Source organism: Pelophylax lessonae, assembly GCF_965119305.1.
Source record: "Pelophylax lessonae genome assembly, chromosome: 9".
Lineage (NCBI taxonomy): Eukaryota > Metazoa > Chordata > Amphibia > Anura > Ranidae > Pelophylax > Pelophylax lessonae.
In genome coordinates this window covers 256,098,351-256,104,350 of record NC_138776.1, presented here as the reverse complement: position 1 = coordinate 256,104,350, position 6,000 = coordinate 256,098,351, and positions in this window count along the sequence as shown.

Here is a 6,000-nt window from a genome sequence, read left to right as displayed (position 1 = left end):
GGGACATAGACATCAATAAAACCATTTATTTGGTAGAGTTGGGTGGGGGGGGGGGGAGCTTGATTTGGTTTTTCATTTGCAAAGCTTTTCTGTAATATTTTCAGTAAACAAATGAAGCACACATAAAGGAGATACAAAAATACCAGGGCTTTTTTCTAATCAGAAAATTGGAGCAGGAGCTCAAGCACAACCCCCTAAATCCCCCCCCCCCCCAATACACACCCTCCAAACAGCATTCATATAGTGGGTGTGGTCAAATTTCACTAACGGTGACAGGGTCTTACAGGGGCATTAAATGCCAGGAGTACATAATGTACAGAGTGCATATTTCAGGGGGAATGTTACATGCAGAGTTTAGGTTTGCCCTGCATACAGAGTGCAGAGTTCAGGAGTGCGTTACATACCCCAGAACTCTGCACTGCACTGCAGAGCTGCACCAGATGTTGCATTCTCTAGTTTTAGCAAATCAACCCCATGTATGTTTTTTCAGCTGAAACTACCACCTCTGGCTCAAGCACTCTACTCTCTGCTCACCACTGTCACTTGTAAACACAGAAATCCGACTTCTGTGTTTACAAGTGGCAGCTTGTTTCCCAACGGCTCCCACATATCTGGTCTCCCGAGTGGCTCCCACTGAGTGCAGGATGGGGACAAGGGAGATGCAGGTGCCTGAGCTGCAGTGTAGATCCCGGCACCCCCACTGGATGATCTCCCTGCAAGTGAGAGAGGCGAAGCCACCTACAGTGTACAGAGAGGTACTAGAGCCTGCTGGGTGCTCCAGCTTAATACAGCAACACAAGTAAGACATGTGGAAGATGGTGGAGCTTTTAGGGAGGGAGGGAGCAGATAAGGGCAGCAGAAGGGGGGTTTCATGCAGAGATCAGAGCTAAAGGGGGGGTGAAAGTGAGATGTGGATGAGGGCTGCAGAAGCAAGCAGCCATGGAGCAAGGCTGAACTCTACTCTCTGTGTGTAGTGCACCCCTGAACTCTGCATTCTTTATACAGCATGTCCCTGAACTCTGCACTCTGCATGCAACGCACCCCTTAACTCTGCACTTTATACGTAGCGCACCCCAAACTCTGCACATAGCACACCCCTGAACTCTACACTCTGTGGGTAACCGACCCCCCCCCCCCCCAACTCTGCACTCGGCAGTAGCTGGGCCAGTAGCTTTGCTGAAGATTTGTCTCCTCTATTCCCAAAGACCAACAGGCATGCTGGTACATGTATTTCCATAGCTTTAGCTTGCAAGGTTCCACTGTTACCTGGCCTCATACATATTGTAAACTCTGTGTTCCTGTAAGTTCAGCATCCCACTACTACTAAGATACTCCTGTTATCTTGTCTCCTCTTTAACTCTGCACACCACTGCAGTAAGTGTCTCTTGCTTGTATTCCATGTCCTGTCTGTCTGTATGACCAGTGCCATTCCTGTGAGTCCTGTATTCCATGCTTTCCATACACTCCGTCTGTGTGTTTCCCTGTACCAGGTGAGCTATAGTCTGCATGGGTGCACTCTCCAAGCACACCACAATCCAACATGCAGGCTTGCATGGAGGGTCCATGCTCCCAACCATACGAGAACCAGAGTAGTGGATTTATTGGTTTTAGCTGCTGTATTATTTGCTAAACAGTGTGTTCCTTCAGGGCTCCCAAACACACACTCCACTCTACCTGAAGGTCCCAGCAAATCTCAGTTTGGGTGTGTTGGCTGAGCTAAACGTGGCCATGGCCTGTGGCCAATCATAATCTGTCCTTGCCATGTTGCTTGGGCAAGCTTATCCAGGCTGCAATCCAATGAAGGTCCTTTCTGGCACCCCTTTCCCTTCAGCTGTCCATCAACCAAGGAAGGGAGAAACAGGTTGTGTGGCAAGGGATCTACACACTTCTGGGTGGTTTAAAGGGGTTGTGCCATCTTTAAGAGTCTAACCATCTTCTTAGGAACAAAGTCTTCCTATCTAGCCACTTTAAGACCGCAATAAGTATATATATGTTGCGGCTTTGAAGTGATTTACCGGGGTTATGGCTAACCCTATCAGCTATAACCCCGGTATCCTGTTCTTTTCTTTTGTTCAAACAAGCAAAGCCCAAGAACGATCCTACGGTGCGGCTGGCTGGACTCAGAGGTGATCAAAGACTAGATCATCTTTGATTGCCTCTATTGCCTTGGAGGACCAGAGTAATGTCATGACATCACTTCCAGTCTAGAGTGGAAGTAAACATTTTTTTTTTTTTTTAAAAAAAGCAAACAATCAACATTTTTTTGATCTTTTCCTTTAAAGGTAAGGGTGAGATTTGGGGTCTTTTTGACTTAAAGAGGAAGTAAACCCTCCTCTGCAAGTTGTACCTATAGGTAAGCCTATGATAAGGCTTACCTATAGGTACTGTAAGTATCTCCTAAACATGTACCGTTTAGGAGATATTTACCTTACAAGCAGCCAGTGACATCACTGGCGCATGCGCTCTGAAGGAACGGCCGTTCGTGCCGTTCCTTCAGAGCCCCGTGCCGTGACCGTCGGCTCCCGCGCGCGTGCGGGGGAGTGACGTCACCGCGGCTCCGGCCAATCAGGTGGCTGGATGCCACGATCCCGGAAGACGGGCGACTGGACATGTCGCCCGTCATAGAGGTGAGCGGGCGGCACGGCGGGGGGTTGGTTCTATGGTAAGTATTTGATAATGAGCTAGTATGCGATGCATACTAGCTCATTATGTCTTTTTCTTTCAGGGTGAAAAAAAAACAACTTGTTTTCGGTTTACAACCTCTTTAAGATGTCTCCATAAAGGGGATCTGTCATCCTCATTTCTTTTACAAGGGATGTTTACATTCCTTGTAATAGGAATAAAAATGATAAAAAAAAATTAAAGGGACAGTGAAAAAATAAATAAATAAATAAGAAAACAAAAACTTAAAGCGCCTGCACCCTGTGCTTGCATGCAGAAGTGAATGCATGCAAAAGTCACGCACGCATATGTAAACAGTATTCACATCACACATGTGAGGTATGGCCGCGAATGTTAGAGTGAGAGCAATAATTCTAACGCTAGACCTCCTCCGTAACCCTAAACAGATAACCTGTAAATATCTTTAAAGTGTCGCCTATGGAGATTCCAGAAGTGTGCGCAATTTTAAAGCATGACATGTTAGGTATTTATTCACTTTGCGTAACATCACCTTTCATATTATACAAAAACATTGGGGTATATATTGTGTTTTTTTTTCTTTTATTCATTAAAGTGTATTTTTTTTAATAAAAAAAATTGCATTTGCAAAACCGCTGCGCAAATACCATGTGTTATAAAAAAAATTGCAAGGATGGCCATTTTGTTTCCTATGGTCTCTGCTAAAAAAAAAAAAAAAATGTATAATGTTTGGGGGCTCTAATGCCTCATTTCCACTGAGCGGGTCGGTTCAGTACGGTACGCTATTTTGAGTGTTTCCATTATGAAAGTGGCCCATACAACCGAACCAAACCTCACCATTCCTGGTCCTCCTTCTGATGTAGGGCTATAGTAAATGGTACGGTACGATTAGGGCGGAGCTACTGGCATCACATGATACATTCCACTGATCGACGGACAGGAAAACCTCAATGCTCACGTCAAAAGGCATTTGGTGCAAACTCTACATGCCCCCTGGCAGTCCGACTTGCAGTGGAAACACTCGCTTGAATAGGCCGGACCATTCTAACCCTTCCAAACTGTACCGACCCGAACCGGTCCGCTCAGTGGAAACGAGACATAAGTAATTTTCTAGCAAAAAATACTTAAACTTGTAAACAAAAATTACCAGAAAAAGCCTGGTCTTAAAGTGGCTGGGGACTATAGAAACAAGAGGCCTGCAGTTTTCCCTTTTGCAATCCCAGAAGACGGGTTCTTCCAGCAGAAAAAAAGGTGCTTGACCTCTCCCAATAGTATTGCATTTCTGGCAGCTTGAGAGGCTTCCTCTTTTTGTCCAGGGTGGTAATGCAATATTCATAGTCATTTTTACCAGGCCTATGAATGTCTCATACTATGAGTCCCCCAGGGTTTCTGCTGGGGCAAGCTGGGTATGGGCAGGGGCAAGGCCTAAGGTACTAGAGTTACTAAAAAACCCAGTATGATCACTGGGCTCCCTACAATAGATATACTATCACAGTGATAGCGAACCTTGGCACCCCAGATGTTTTGGGACTACATTTCTCATGATGCTCCTGTACTCTGCAGTATAGTGGAGCATCATGGGAAATGTAGTTCCATAACATCTGGGGTGCCAAGGTTCGCCATCACTGTACTATCAGGTGCAGAGCAGCTCTGTGGTTTCTTCTCTGGCGCCACCAAGTTGTAGTGGCAGGCCAGAGCAACTGCCGGTCGTTGCTCAACACAAAAAACCCTTCTCCAATGTCAAGCTGCACACTTGTGACATTCCTCGGGGTCCTCAGAGACAGTCTCAAACACAGCTCTCGTGTTGTCAGATGAAAAGCAGGAGTTTTGCAGTTGGTTGTTATGGGTTACCACAGCATAAAATTTACAGCGATCACTTTTTAAAAAAGCTTGGAGAATCCCAGAGGATGCCGCCATATGCATAAACCCCTTAGTGATTCCCCAGGGCCTTATAAATATATATACCGTATACTGTCATGATGACTGTTTTTTTGGGAAGGCAAAGCCATCGTTCTCCTTGATTTTCTGGAAATTTGACCGTACTGTGACTGGCGAGTGGTACTTTGAGACTTGTAAGAAGCCTAAAGAAGCCATTAGGAGGAAGAGACCAAACAAGAATCTGAAAAAGATCCACATTCACCATGACAATGCCCGAGCACACACATCTTTGCCAACTAATCAGGCGATCTGCATATTTGACGGGTCAGTAGTCCACCATTCACCGTCCAGCCTCGATTTAGCACCTTCTATATCCACTTCTTCGGTCCAATGAAGGACAGTCTTTGGGACAACAATTTGATGACACAGATGAGGTGACTGAAGAAGTGGGTACAACAATGCACACCCAAATTTTTTTTTAAAGAGGATTCAAGATTTGGGTTCAGTGATGGCGCAAATGCATTACTTGTGATGGATGGAGAGCATGTTAAGCAGTACCTTTGTATAGATGAAAAAGACTTACTCTACCAACATGTGAAATTTGAATGAAATGTTTAAGTTATTAAAAAAGTTATGGCCGCTTTCGCATTACTGTATTTTCTGGCGTATAAGACTACTTTTGAACCTCAAAAAAATCCCCCAAAAATGGGGGGTTGTCTTATACGCCGAGTACAATATCTCCAAGGTAACCTAAGTATAAGTATTACCGGTAGATGAAAATTAGGGGGGTAGTCTTATACGCCCAGTCGTCTTATACGCCGGAAAATGCGGTACTTTCGGTGCAGCCCTCTTATTTACAACCTCATACATTGTAACTTCTCATTCTCTCTACTGGAGAACACTCTAAAGAAGAAGACCAAAGGAACCAATATTTTTGGACTTAGGGGAAACCTATTGAACACAAATAACATGAACAAAGCTCGAACTGATTACAAACTCTAAATTTGGACTAGGGACAATTTCGTTTAAGGCACACATAGGGCTTTTTTTTAGTGGGAACTTGATGCAGGCTGCTGGGGGATCTATTGTCGCTGGTGGGGATCGAATGTTGCTGGGGTGAGTCCCTTGTTACTGGGAGGGATCTATTGTTGCTGGGGATGTATTTTGTTATGGGGGGGGGAGTCTATTGTTTCTGTGAGGATCTATTGTTCCTGTGGGAATCTGTTGTTTTTTTTTTTTAATCAGATCATTTTTATTGAAAAAACGTTTTCAACATAACATAAGAAAAAAAAAAAAAACAGAACAAACAGAGATAAGAAATACCCACAAACAAAACAGCAGAGCCATCACAGTACAGAAAATAGAAGCACATTATGCAAATAACAGTAAGTCAAAGCCTCGTCAAAGCATCAGTAAGCAATATTACAGCACACCGCCCCTAACACAGAAACGGTACGGAGGCCCCAGTCCTAAGACAGGCGG